We start from the raw sequence: 15,265 nt of genomic DNA on the forward strand, positions 1-15,265 counted from the left end.
TCTTGGAATGCTTTCAGAATGTCACCATGTCACACTGGTGTGCACATAGCTAACACCACTTGCTGAGAATAACTAGGAAATGCATAATTGTGGTAACTTGATGGTCAGAATGCTGACAGAGTCCACACCATTGAACCATAGGGGAAAGGGAAAGCAGTTTACTGATGCTGGTAGGGAGAATGACAGTTCTCACACGAACAGTCAGCCAGCATGCTGAGAAACACGTAGAAAAGAGTCGAGGAGCCTAACTAAAGTCACAGTTAGGACACTGAATTTAGCAACTCTCTATTCCGCTAGCTCACTCACCAAAAGTGATGTGAGACACCGGCTACCTCCAGACCAGTGATGGGCAAAAATTTTCTGGAAAATGTCAAATACTAAAGGATTCTTGCTCTGGGGGCACGTAACCTCTGTTTCAACTATTCAGTACTGCTGTTGCAGTGCCATAACAGCTGTTCATAGATAATAGTTATACAAATGAGTGTTACTGTGTTCCAATAAATCTATATTCACAAAAACAAGTGATGGGCCAGCATAGCTCCGACAAGCTGTCATGGGCTGACTCCTGCTCCAGAGGACTGAAAATCATGGGTCTCAGTGGGGCTCCTCTACCACCCTTGCTTCCTTGCTATGCACGAACTCTTTCTTTCTTCAGACCAGGCTGTGAGCTCTTTGAGACCAGGGTTGGTACCCTTCCCATCTGTATCCCCAGCAAATTAAGCAAAGCTTACAGTATGGGAGGTGCTCAATAATCAGTAGTTGACTGAGCAGGAGATTGAACAAAAAGTCAGGCCCTTTCTCAGTGTTTGGAATTCCTTCATTCAGTCAGCATTGGCTTGGCTATTTAAAGATGCAGATATTTCCCACAGACACTGTAAGATTCTCTCTTAAACCTCTATGCGTGCAAAATGCCCTCTCCTGATACAAAATACATATTATAAAGTTATAGCATACATTATTCAAATTACATGAAATCAAATGCACTTACTTTGTAAAAGAAAAGTAATGTGCAAATGGAAGAAAAGAGAACAATAATGGTTGCAAATTCCTGACCTCTCAAATTGAGACTCTCTCATCTCAATGATTCTAGGGTTTAAGAGTATTTTTCACCCTACATGACTCTCTATGCAAGCCAATTATCATCATATATTTAATGGAAGAAAGAGTAAACTTGACTAATCCTGATAATTCATCTTGGTAGACTTTTCAATCGATGTGTCCTCATATCCATCTCCAACCTGGCATAAATACAGCCAGACTGTATCTAGTATCAGTGCCATCAAGAGTCAAAGAGAAACTGTCATCACCTTTATAAGTAATCTATACATTTTACACACTGCAAGTTGAATTTGAAATCAACACCGGGAACAGAAACCATTCCACAGGACTGCACACATCACATGTTCAAGGCTGGCAGACTCATGGAGAAGTAGGGACTCCCGTGGAATGCTGGGACGTGGAGCTGTTTGGACCACATGATAACCATGGCACTCCTGAATTGGCTACAGCACAGAGCAAACTTCAGTAGGATGAACATCAGTGAAAAAGATACACTAATATCTGAAGCCTATTTCCTATCAATCTCAGCTGTCAGGAGAATAAAGCAGCAGCAAAAACCATTTCACTGGGGCCTGAATATTTGGGCTGTTCCTCAGGGCAGGTTTTGTAAGGGGGCTGAGTGAAGCCTCAACACAGATTTTAATTTCAGCTGATTCTTACTGAAGGTATTGATCTCTGGAACTTGTTAAATTTAAGGCTGAGAGGATACACCTGAGAGGGAAAGGCTCAAAATGTGAAAGCTGCCCAGGTCTCACAGGCCTCTCCAAGGGCCAAAAAACAAGATATAATTTTTCATGATCATAACCCAAGGCTTTTAAACCAAAGAGTGTTATTTCTGTTAATAAGAAAACCAAGGTGATGTCTGGCTATCCTACTAGCAGGTGATTATCATAACAACAGTTCTAAAATGAAATCTGCAGCCAAAGCTATTTGGAGATAAACTAAAGATGCCAGCCCTATTTGGAAATGACTGAAGAGACCACATACGAGTTTTTATTATCTTGGTTAAATAAATGGGAAACATAAAACCTAGGAGATGAAACCAAAGGACTTTTTAGTCATTTCTATTGATTGGAAGACAGCTCCAAAAGGACTCCAAACTGTTTAGAAAACAAACAATCATTTTTCCTGTGTGTCTTCCAAGCAAGGCTTTTTTTTTTTTTTCTTTCCTCTCTACAGCATTTGGGAGACTTCTACTTCCAGTAAAGAAAATGTTTATTTATCAGATGTTCTTGACAGAATAGTAATCACCATTTTTGTAGTTACTTTTAATATCTTGTGGCAATGAATTTCAGATTTAAGATCACAGACCTATCAAAAGTTTCCTGCCCACCACTGAATATTGACTTCAGCTCGGATTTCAATAGGATGATCCAGAGCATGTTTTAAAGCACAAAAACAGCAAACAAAAACAGAGAAAAGCTACTAAATAAAAAAAATAAATGTAATAAAAAAAAATTTCCCTGGATCCTTTCTGAGTATGCTTTGAATGCATGGTTTCAAAGTCATACTGATTGCTTCTGAGGGTAATCTGAATTGTAACACACATTGAGCTAGTATTACCTTGCACTCCAACATAAAAGTGAGTTTGTTCATATTGCAATAAAGAACCTGAGAACACTACTTCCAGGGTTTATGAAGGCAGAAAAGCACACTAGTTAATGGTGATAGAATTAAAAAATTTGAGTTCTAACTCATGTCCCTCATAGGTATAAACCTGAGAGAAGTAACAATCTCTCCATGCCTCGGTTTTTCATCTGTAAATTGGACATGTTAATATCTGTTTCAAGTTTAAAGATAACATGAGTTAAAGATAATGTAAGACAATTTTTTCCCCTGGCACAAAATTTATACTCAATAAAGTGTGGCTATTATTATAAAAATAAAGATGATAATATTTCGCATTTCAAACTTTAAATTTATTGTCAATCATCCTAGCTCAAAGTGCAGGTCTCCTCTTTTGGAGACAATATAGTTGAAACAGGTTAACACCAGTGGATCCATTTACTGCACAGCAGACACTGTGCTAAGCAACGTTTACTCATTTTCTCATTTAGTAGAGACTACACCATATTTTCCGTTTCCATTTTGCAGATGAAAAAAACTGAGGCCTGAAAAAGTCAAGCAATTTGCCTAAAGTCTCACATTTAATATGAAGCAAATCCAGGAGGGAAAAAAAGGCCCCAAACAAGTGAGCTAGCAAACAGACAAGCAGGCAAAATACTGCCTCATTTTAAATCCCACGCTTATGTGCACCACGTAACGTTGCCCACACATTCAGATTACATGCCTACCTTTAGGTCTTCATCCCCCTTTGCTTCCAAGACTCTGGTTAGAAGAGGCAAGCTTGCAGGTCAAAAGCTCAGATACAACGACTGCAGGTCAAGCAGTCTTTTTCTTCCTCCGGACCTTCTGTCAGGATCCTGGTCCCCAGTTCTGCCTCAGGAAAGCCAGCAGGGTTCTTGTGTTTTATTTACCCTATTCTCATCGACTAGCATGTCCTGCCACAGCAAAGAACTCCAGAATCAGAAATGGCACCCGTGGGCCAAACGCAGTCTACTTGACCTCGGGGTTTAGACCACCTGGTATTTGAGGCAGGAGGGGAGGAAAAAAAAAAAAAGTAACAACCTAATTATTGCAACCACCTGCCAGCCATCACTGTTGTGTTCCTGACTGCTGCCAGGTGCCAAGCTGGCAGGCTTGGATCAATCAGGAATTGTAACCAAACCTGAGTGCAATTAGTTACATAACTTTAAGCTGTTCACATTTAATAACCCTGAAATTACTTCGTGAAACTGCAATGTAGTAGAGGATAGCAGCAAATAAAGGAAAATAGCTGTGGATAAATAGTTTCTGTATTTTCTTCAGGTTTGGATCTAACTTAATCCTCATATATCCTGTGCATGCCCAACTTGTCCTATTTACCATAGGTAAGGGAGAAGAGGAACAGAAGCCTCAGTGAAAATGTCATGGGCTTAGGTAAGAGGATAAGAACTTTGCTAACTGTGATCATAGCAGGCATTTAAATTCCCTAGATCTTGCTGCTGCTGCTACTAAGTCGCTTGTCATGTCTGACTCTGTGCGACCCCATAGATGGCAGCCCACCAGGCTCTGTTGTCCCTGGGATTCTCCAGGCAAGAACCCCGGACTGGGTTGCCATTTCCTTCTCCAGTGCATGAAAGTGAAAAGGGAAAGTGAAGTCGCACAGTCATGTCCGACTCTTCACGACCCATGGACTGCAGCCTACCAGGCTCCTCCGTCCATGGGATTATCCAGGCAAGAGTACTGGAGTGGGGTGCCATTACCTTCTCCGCCCTAGATCTTACTGCAGCCCAGAAGCAAAAGAAAGTCCCAGGAATAATGGTAGCAGGAAGTGGCCGAATATTCATTAAACCCATTTCTTTCTCTTGGGTGAACAGAGAAATTAACTTTACCAGATCTGGCCCCTGGAATACGGGCAGAAGTAACGCATGCAACGTTCAACCTGAAACTCAGCAGGTGATGTCCTATACACTTGCTCTTTGCTCACTAGCTGACTGATGCAGTAGAGAATATGAGGACATTTAGAAAATGGATGGAAGGATCCACTGAACCACCATATGAAAAGTCATTTGCCGAGTATGCAATCAGACTATGTATGACAAGACTGAGACATATAAATGCATATGATATTAAGCCACAAATAATTGGATGCTGTTTATTATTAATACAATGGCTAACATTAATTACTGATTAATAAAACACCTGACACAGAATTTGTCATCAGCCCTAAAATGTGAAGGAAAGAAAACAAAATTAATTTAAAGAACATGTAGAATATATGATTCACACTTAAGTTTGTGCACAGCTTTAATATTACAAAAATTGGATTTTCCATGTAACAGTCTAAGTAACATACCAGCAAAAAGCATCATAAAAAGCAAGTATTTTACATCACAGGTTGTTTTAATAACAAATTCATTGGAATCATATGACATGGTTCTCTCGCTCCAGAAAAGGGTCAAGGTTAGAGTTGCCATCTCAGCCATTCTACCAGGAGAACACCAGAGATTGATCAGACCAGTATAAGAATCTTAACCACCCATGAAGTGCTCTCTGAAAATATGCATGATGCTAATACCTGGAGGTTTAAAATAAATAAAATATGAACAAATGAAATAAACTTACTTTAAGAACTCAATTCCAAAATTCTTCAAAGCTATAGGAGAGCTTTTCAAATTACATGTAAGAAACACCCTCATTTTGATCCATATAGTTCAACTTTCATACAAAGTCCCTGTTCTCTCCAGCCCCTCATCTGGCCTCTTTGTCAGCTTCCAGTTAGGACGATCCTGTTGCCCTCAACCTGCAGCAGTTTTTAGCTGGTCCTTTAATGTGTCCTATGAACTATCGTGGCCACTTTTTCCATTTAACTGATTTGAAGCATCTGGGAAATAAATTCTATTAGAACACTAATTGAATCTGATGTGAATATTGATCTGTAGGGAGATGTACCTCACAGAGCACCAGATTACATTAGATTTTATAACATTTAAAAATATTTGCTAAGAAAATTATACTACATTCAAACACCAAGGAGAAAAACAATAGCAGAGCCATGAGCAGAGTGTGGCTTGTTTTACTTATTCATGGTAAAAGGATAATTACTGATTTGCCTGTCCATCATTCCCTTTACTAGGAGTATTAAGACTCAAGTTTCCCTTGGGAACCAAGCCTCTCTTGCCATCAGTTCTTATGGTTCATCAATGGCTAGATTCCACCTTTCACTCCCTCTTCCCTGCAGTTTCAGAATCTTGTGGACAGGATCCAAGTCTAGCCAAACTTGGTGGGGGGGCATGCCATCCCCTTCTTTTCTTTAGTTCAGGGAGGTTATGGTAGTAATCTGGCTCTTGAAGGAATTTTGTTGAAAGATGTACTCTTCCCATTGGAAATTCTAACCTGGCAGTAGATAAACCTGGAGATGGTGGAGGCAACCCCATCCCTCCTTGGAAGTTGCTACCTAAGAATGAAGCCCAAACATAGAAGAGGTGACCCAAAGCACAGTTCATTCTGTGTGTAAGCACCTTGATCAAAATGTATTGTACATAAGCAAATCAATTACCTTTTATGCTTCTTCCAGTCACCATTAGGTTTCTCTAAAAGTAACAAGTCTAATATCATGGGGATGAATTAAGCTGATAGCAACAGGGTCAGATTTCCTGGCAGTGGTGTATTCAGGTATCATTTATTATAAGCTGTCCAAAATTGTTTCACTCACTGATTTATACCAGTGTCACCATACTAGTGGTTACTTTTTGAGGGACTTACCAAAAAGTCATGAGCTTTTTAACCCAAGTAAAACTTATATGGATTCCAGGGACAGTTTGGAAAATGGTAAAAATTGCAGATTCCTAAGCTCTTTATCTTTTTGGGCTCCAAAATCACTGCAGATGGTGACTGCAGCCGTGAAACTAAAAGACGTTTACTCCTTGGGAGAAAAGTTATGACCAACCTAGATAGCATATTGAAAAGCAGAGACATTACTTTGCCAACAAAGGTCCGTCTAGTCAAGGCTATGGTTTTTCCAGTGGTCATGTATGAATGTGAGAGTTGGACTGTGAAGAAGGCTGAGCACCAAAGAATTGATGCTTTTGAACTGTGGTGTTGGAGAAGACTCTTGAGAGTCCCTTGGACTGCAAGGAGATCCAGCCAGTCCATTCTAAAGGAGGTCAGCCCCGGGTGTTCTTTGGAAGGAATGATGCTAAAGCTGAAACTCCAGTACTTTGGCCACCTCACGCGAAGAGTTGACTTATTGGAAAAGACTCTGATGCTGGAAGGGATTGGGGGCAGGAGGAAAAGAGGACGACAGAGGATGAGATGGCTGGATGGCATCACCGACTTGAAGGACGTGAGTCTGAGTGAACTCCGGTAGATGGTGATGGACAGGGAGGCCTGGCGTGCTGTGATTCATGGGGTCACAAAGAGTCGGACACGACTGAGCGAGTGAACCGAACTGAACTGAACTGAAGCTCTTTATTGATAGATTCTGATTTAGGAGACCTTTGAGCACTCCACAAATCACCATTCTCATCAAGCAGCCTAGATGATTTTGATACAGGTAGCCAAACCTTATGAAATAGTACTGTGACAAGTGGATGAGAACTCAGGGACTAAAATAATATACAAATGAATTTCAAATCCTGTTTCTACTGCCTACAGGCAATACGTGGGACAAAGGGTAATCTTTTAATCTTTTTATGCTTCAGCTTCCTAATTTACAAATGAAGATAATAAAGCCATCATAGAGGGCTTTGCAAGATAAAGCTTGTAAAGTATTTAGCACAAACCCTGTCATACAGTAAGATTCCAACAATGGTATCTATCAGTAATTCATTTACATGGATTAGCTTCTCAGATAAACCAATTATTACTAATTAGAAATATACAAGACCTTGAAGCAATGAAACACAGAATATATAAATTTTGGTGTGGAAAAGAGGACACAGACTCAGCCTGATAAAAGTTCTGGTGTACAAAGGATGGGAAAATACCAAAAAAAAAAAAAAAAAATCCTACCTCACCTATTATCTTGCCTAAAGCCACTTAGGACTAATGTCCTTAAGTTTAATGGCTTACCAGTACAGTTTTAGGCCTCACACTGAAAAGTCTTGTACATTAAATAGCAATGCCCTAAACTTTCCCTGTTGAAAAAAGAATAACAATGCCCTAAATACGGAAGTGAGTAGGCAATGGAACTGGTTTAGCAGCTTGTATGATAGGCATAGCTACACAAGGGAGGATGTTCATGGTGAAAGTTGTAGAGGAAACGAGCATACCTGTATATATCTGTGTATACCTGAAATAAGCATACCTCCAAGTCATCCTGACATGGAGGACAGGCTTTGAAGAAGGACTGGTTGTTCCAAGTTTAAATTACCAAGGTCCCATTTACTAGAAGAGCCACGACATTGATGAGTCACTTAGCTTCTGGTTTCCAGAGGAAAATGAAGCCAATCTCATTAGGTTGTGTTCAGGACTCAATGAAATATCTGATGTAAAATATTTAATAGAATGGTTAACATAGGATGAGTGCACTATTATTCTTATTACTGTGGTTTCACCATGGAGATACTACTTTTAAAAATAATTAGCAAGATGAGGATAGGAAAAAACATACAAAATATTTCATATTTCTATAGACATGAGAGTAGGGAGAAGAAACAATCAGAAAGAACCCAAGGCATTAATTTCAATTAATTTCAACAAGTGGCGAAAGAAATAAAGAAGAGGCAGGCTTAAGAAAGTACTTCCTGCCGGTCCAGTGCTGCATGCCTTCATTTCCTTCACTGGCTTTGCAGGTACACATGGTGGAGCAGCAAGAACCCATGAGCATTAACAATGGCTCTGATGTTAATGGACCTTCAAGGGCTATCTCCCAAATACATTTTTAGCCTTTGCTGCCATAACAGTTGCAAGAAGAAAAAAAAAAAAAAATCAATTTCACAGTCCTCTCCTTTTCCAAAATGCCTGGGCTTTGGCTGATAAAGCAATGATTTAAGTCAATGGCTGAGGTGGAAATTTGAGTATGTTCTTAAAGGATAATCACCAGGCTCCTTCTTGAAATGCATCTGTTTTTAACCAATTTCTCAACCTCTGAGAGTGGTAATTAAACAGAGAGGTGCATAAAACATAAATAGTGGAAACTGAAAACTAGCTTCATTAGCCTCCTTATCTTTGGTAACTGCAGGTGTGTGCTAATGAATTACATGACTGGTAAAATAAAATTAAAGGCAGCTGCATGTGTTTACAAAACTGCAGCCACAAATTACAGGTATCTGTAGCATCCATAATTCATCCATAATTGACAATTTTCATATTACTGGAATAAAGAATCAAGTCGTGCAGATGATTACAGTATTTGCCTCTCAGCACTAGAGATTTTGCTTCATTTCCTTTGCAGCATATCCACTGAAATAAATGACAGTTTTATGGGTGGAGTTATATGTCAGGGTAAAGGACAGAATATGGCAGACAACCCAGAACCCAGTTCTGTCTCCCATGTCTCCAACTTCTAGTTTCCCATCAAGAGAGAAGTGAGCTTACACATAAGCTTTAGAAATGTACACACTGGGCCCACTTTTGACATTGCTAGCTAGAAAACTGAGGTAAGGTTTCTATATCTATATCTCAATGTCTTCATCCATTAAATAGGATAATAATATGCCTACCTCGCGAGGTTGAAAAGATTGAGTTAATGCATGTAAAGTGCTTCAAATAATGACTGGCACTGAGAAAGCAGTGAGTGAATTTTTAACTATTAACAACTCCAAGCCTTGGTTTCCTTAACCATAAACTGGGATAAGAACATCATCCATCACATACGATTGTCAAGATGATGAAATGAGACAATGCATGGGAAGTGCATTATGTCCAGGCACACGTAAAACACTCCATATTCTAGTCAGCAGTAGATACAGTACTGACAGCATTATACCCAAATAGATGAAATAAATAAGTATTAAAGGGCTGGACAAAAAATAAACACTGCTAATTTTTAAAGTGTGTGTGTGTGTGTGTAAAAATCCCAACTCTTGGGCTTATCGTTTACTTAGAAGAATTTTCTTTCATTTGGGTATTTTGAAACAGATACTCTTGTGGGACTGAAGTTTTACAAACTACCCTGGACTTGAATAAACATAATTTTGATAAAAATCCCTTGCATGAGAGATGCCCTGTACATTGCTGGGAGGCCCTGTAGCTTTACCTCCCTGGAGAAAGCTGACCAGAGCTGCACTTGGAATTCTCCAGTACTTGATGAGGATGAATTTGGAGGCCACTTTAGAAAAGCTACCAGAGTTGGGAGGAAAGCTGAAAATAGCGGAGGACGTGATGGAGACAGAGCTGAGAAGTTACAGGGATCCAGGCCAAATGTTTTGCTGAAACCTCTGTAACATGCTTTAGAAATGACTTTCTCAACTGCCCATCATTTCATAGATGAGAGGTCAAGGGTCTGCCCTCATGTTAGGTATTTTGGTTCCTATTCCTTAAATGTAGGAGGAAAGGACAATGCAAATATGCTGTCAACACAGAATTTCTTAAACAAACTACTCTGAACATGTGTCAAAGTTTATTGCTCATTATGAGGGACCTAGCAAGTAGAAAACACTGGTTCGAAATGCACAGGAGAGAGATGTTAAATACATAAGGCTTCTAGTGAGGTAGAGACTGCTGTATTACTTCAAATGGTCATTAAAAGGTCATATTTCTGTCTGTGGTAGGGTGAATTTGTGACACATTATGGAACTATTTGGGGACATGATCCATTGGTCAGAGACCAATCACCTTTAAGAGAAGCAAATGATAAATCTATCTGTGGCTATTCGTTAGAAATACCAGATAAAATTTCTCCTGCCTTTTTCCATTAGAATCGATACGTACCCAGGTATTGGGTAGAAGTAAAATATATAAGAATACTGGCAGAAGCACAGAGTCCTGCTTTTTTACTAAACAAATTTCTGCAGCAAATGAAGACATCAAACAACATAGCAAATCCTCAGAAACGTACATGACATTTGCCTTGCACAATGAGAATATTTCATAACATTTTATATGTGTTTGGTTCAATAGTTTACCAAGTGTTTTCTCTGCATTGGAGGTCCCACTTACTTTGCACAACAGGTCTGAGATGCAGACAGGACAGTTGTGAGTCCCACTTGATACCTAAGGAACATGGCAAGAAGAACTAAATGTCTTTGCTAAAGGTCTATCATTAAATGGATAAAAGAGCCAAGAGTAGAGCTCGAGTCCAGTATAGCTATGAAAAATATCTCTCTTTCAAATATTTTAAGGATGGTAAGAAAATTATCAGGTCAGAGCCTATAGCAGACAGAGATATGTAGTCAATAGTATAGAGGGTTTGAGAGTGTTGCAAAGTTCTTGCGGTTTTTCCTTACCCAATCTGTCAGCTCCACTGTCCCCATATTCCCAGCCTGATTTAAGCCATTTAAATCTGTTCAAACAAGGCACCTATTGTATAAATGTAGGCCTAACAATTCAGGAGTTGTCATCTTTAGCATTAGATTCAGCAATGTGTTTTTATATGAAGTGTTTTGACTCCCTAAGGGGGATCTAGTTTTTCCTATTTTTTGGCTGTGTGGCTTGTGAGATCTTAGTTCCCTGACCAGCGATTGCACCTGGGCCCTCAACAGTGAAACTCTGGAGACCTAACCCCTGGGCCGCCAGGAATTCCCCCAAACGAGCCCGAGCTCTATGTATTGTCGAATGTCCTCTTTACCATTGTCCCCATTACACATTGGAATCACCTGGGGAGGCAATATCTGATATCTGGGGCCTGTCCCTAAGACTCAGATATTGTAACCAACCTAGTTTGAAGACACTTGCAGAATATGTAAGAGATATTCTATATTTTAGAGAAGTAAACAGCAACCATTCCAGTATTCTTTCTGGGGAAACCCCGTGGGCAGAAAAAGCTGGTGGGCTACAATCCATGGGGTCGTAAGAGATGGACACAACTTAGAGACTAAACCACCACCACCATTCTATATTTAACCATGTATAATGTTTTTTTAGCTAGTTTCTTGACAGTAGGATTTCTGAGTTTTTAATACACTCTTGTATCCTGTGGGTCTCCAAGATGGGAAGTTTATAGTGTTGGGCATATTTATTTCACTCTAGAGTCCTTTGAGGAGAAGGCAATGGCACCCCACTCCAGTTCTCTTGCCTGGAAAATCCCATGGACGGAGGAGCCTGGTAGGCTCCAGTCCATGGGGTCGCTAAGAGTTGGGCACAACTGAGAGACTTCACTTTCACTTTTCACTTCCATGCATTGGAGAAGGAAATGGCAACCCACTTCAGTATTCTTGCCTGGAGAATCGCAGGGACAGAGGAGCCTAGTGGGCTGCCGTCTATGGTGTCGCACAGAGTTACTCACGACTGAAGCGACTTAGCAGCAGCAGCAGCAGCATTGAGGTTGAACACCTTCAAGGACTTGTTCCACAGTGACTTAATGAGTTCTGGGACAGGAGAAGGGATATTTTGATGGAGTCTGAATTCAGTAACACCCTAAGGCACCTCCTAAAAAGAAGGACAGCACCTAAAGAAAAAAGATGTGATGAAGATAATCTTTCTAGTCTAGAACCTTGCTATACTGTGTGGTTCCTGTAACAGCCTCAGAGGCAGCTCGGAAAAATTGTTACAAACATAGAATCTCAGGTCTTGTTCTAGACCCACTAAACCATAGATTGCATTTTGACAAGATCCTCAAGAAAGACTAGATGCATTAAAATTTAAGAAGCCCTACTCTCATCCATCACTTTTTAAACCCCTTCCTGGGTTTCTTCATTCTGGCTTTGAGGAAACCTTCATGCATCAACAGTAATTTCTTCTGCAGTGTATCTTTATCATTCCCCCGAAAGGCAGGAAAACCCTGGGCTGTGGCTCTACAACTCCAGGGGGCGCCAGTCACATACGACATAGAGTGCATGGTGTCCCCAGAGTTATACAGACCCAAGAAGTCTTTTCAAAATTGACACTCTACTATGTGGAAGACAGAGCCTTTGTATTCTCAGTTTTGTCAAAGAACTCTTATTAGTCAAGTTTATCAGTAACACTTTTTGAGCACTTAATAGAGTCTAGGAATCTTCAAGTCACTTTACAGTCATTATATTATCAACATCTATTATCATCCCCATTTACTGATAAAGACAAGGGGATTTTTAAGGATTTATAAATGATGCTATATACTCAACATCAAATAGTAGAGTTGGGATTTGACTGTAAATCTAACTCCAGAGAGTATGTTCTTACTACAGAAAAGCTGACTTTTAAAAATCTATAGAATAGGATAGAATATTGAGGTGGGAAATTACAGGAGAGTTTAGGAATTATGTTTGACAACAGATTAGCTATAGAAAGTGTGGTATGGCTTCCCTGGTGGCTCAGTGCTAAAGAATCCACCTGCGAGTGCAGGAGACATGGATTTGACCCCTGGTCTGGGAAGATCCCATATGCCGCTGAACAACAAAGCCCGTGCACCATGACAGTTAAGCCTGGGCCCATGAGCCCAGGAACGACAAGAGAAGCCACCGCAATGAGAAGCTTGAGCACCGCAATTAGAGAGTAGCCTGTACTTGCTGCAACTACAGGAAAGCCGGCCCAGCAACGAAGATGCAGCACAGCCAAATATAAATAAAAATAAATACATAAAATTTTTTTTAAAACTGTGGCTAGAATATGTTTCTAGGGGACATGGTCTTGGTTTGCCCTAATTTGAAATTAAGAACCCTGCATAAGTGGACAATAATTGAACAAATATTTGTTACATGATTACAATGTCTAATCATGTTGACAAATACTTTGCATAGTCATTGTGAAATCTACAAACAGCTACTCTCTATTTTATCCTCACTGTGGTCTAGTGGAAAATTTTACCATCTCCAGTTTTAGGGACAGAAGAAGGCAGAAAATTTTAAGAATATTTCCTAAAATCTCCAAGTCCAGAAGTAATGGTGATAAGGTTCAAAACCAGGTCTTAAAACTTTGAAATCCTGAGCTTCTTTGCAGCAGCACAACCCGCTTACCAACCGTGGGATAAATGTTAGGACCTTAAGAATAAAAGATGAGAGGTATACTTCTAGCTGGCTAGCCTAGCCTAGACAGCTGACAGACAGCAAGCTAGAGGGCTCATGGAAATGAACTGATAAAACAACAATGACAAAATTGAGGAAATGCCTTCCAAGAATTTTTCACACTTTAGCAGAAGCTCAGTTCTAACAAATGGTCGATTTTGGTACCTAAGAGCACAGAAAGTTATTTTTCCACAACCCTGAGATTTAATTTTTCTTCTCTCTGTTTCAAAAAAAAAAATGTTTCTGCCAAGTTTTCTCAAAAAAAAGACCCCTCCAGGCTTCCTGCGGACATAAAGGTGTGCTGGATGGTAAGGCTGCTGACGAGCATTATCATTAGTACAGGCCCACAGGGACAGAAAGAGAGAGGAATCAGGCCAGGTCATGAATAAACAGTGTCCAAGAGTTCGAGGGTCCATAGGGATCTTGGGAGGTCACTTAGTCCATTCCTCTGTCTCTAGGAAGGACTCACCTTTCCCCATTAAATTGGACCACCATAGGACAAATTCATTCTCTTTTAGAAAATACTGGGAAGCAGATTTTTCTGTGGATCAACACATGAAAACTTCTCCACTCTTATGCATTTACCTTTGGTCTTAGTTCTCAACTGGGAGTGACTTTGCCCTTCCTCCTCCGCAGCCAGCCAACCACCCAGGGGACATTTGACAATGTCTGGATCACTCTTTTGATTGTCACAACTGGACAGGAGGTTGCTACTGGCATCTAGTGGGTGGAGGCTAGTGAAAGTGAAAGTCACTCAGTCGTGTCCAACTCTCTGTGACCCCATAGGCTATACAGTCCATGGAATTCTCCAGGCTAGAATACTGGAGTGGGTAGCCTTTCCCTTCTCCAGGGGATCTTCCCAACCCAGGGATCAAACCCAGGTCTCCTGCATTGCAGGCAGATTCTTTACCAGCTGAACCATAAGGGTACCTAGTAGGTGGAGGCCAGGGATACCCCTAAACACCATAAAATGCCAGGGTAGCCCAATAAGAAAGAATTATCAGGCCCCCAAGTAAACACACCGAGATTGAGAAACAGAGCAATGAGCAGGCGAGAGCATCTTTCCTTGCATTTTGCTATACAGCACAAGGACCTACCTATAGTGGGACTGAAGTTCCATGGTTCAGAAGTTCAGAAACACATTTCTTCATAAGATGATGTGGAACTCTTTTTTTTTTTTTTGGTAGTCAGAACGACCTAATTCTCTATTGACTAGCCAGTCATATATTGGACAGTACATTTTTTCATGAAGGCAGGAACCATACATGGTTAATTTCTATTCCCCTAGGGCCTATCACAGAGAATTGCATATAGTAGACATTTTGCAGGGGGCTTCCTCAATGGTGCAGTGGGTAGATAATCCACCTGCAATGCAAGAGACACAGGAGACTCTGGTTCAATCCTTGGGTTGGAAAGATCCCCTGGAGAAGGAAATGGCAACCCATTCCAGTATTCTTGCCTGGATAATGCCAGGGACAGAGGAGCCTGGCAGGCTACTATTCATGGGGTTGCAAAGAGTCAGACACGACTGAGTGACTAAGCACTTAGCACTCAGATTTATTTTGCAAATCTCTATGTGA

The 15,265-nt window shown here is 40.4% G+C and overlaps 1 protein-coding gene and 1 long non-coding RNA gene across 7 annotated transcripts in view; both read right to left on the bottom strand.

The window, feature by feature from the left end:
* The window catches only part of LOC147348274 (uncharacterized), a 169,237-nt gene extending 165,423 nt beyond the window's left edge, over positions 1 to 3,814 (bottom strand). Inside the window, exon 1 of the long non-coding RNA XR_015151326.1 lies at positions 3,354 to 3,814. This is a non-coding gene — a long non-coding RNA (uncharacterized LOC147348274). The remainder of the gene's footprint in view (positions 1 to 3,353) is intronic.
* Positions 1 to 15,265, bottom strand: part of TAFA1 (TAFA chemokine like family member 1) — a 601,276-nt gene that overhangs the window by 443,706 nt on the left and 142,305 nt on the right. The gene's annotated exons all lie outside the window — the stretch shown is intronic.

The sequence above is a fragment of the Bos grunniens genome, chromosome 22 (assembly GCF_055505025.1).
Source record: "Bos grunniens cultivar Pamir isolate PY7600 chromosome 22, Bosgru_T2T1.0, whole genome shotgun sequence".
NCBI classification, from domain to species: Eukaryota; Metazoa; Chordata; class Mammalia; order Artiodactyla; family Bovidae; genus Bos; species Bos grunniens.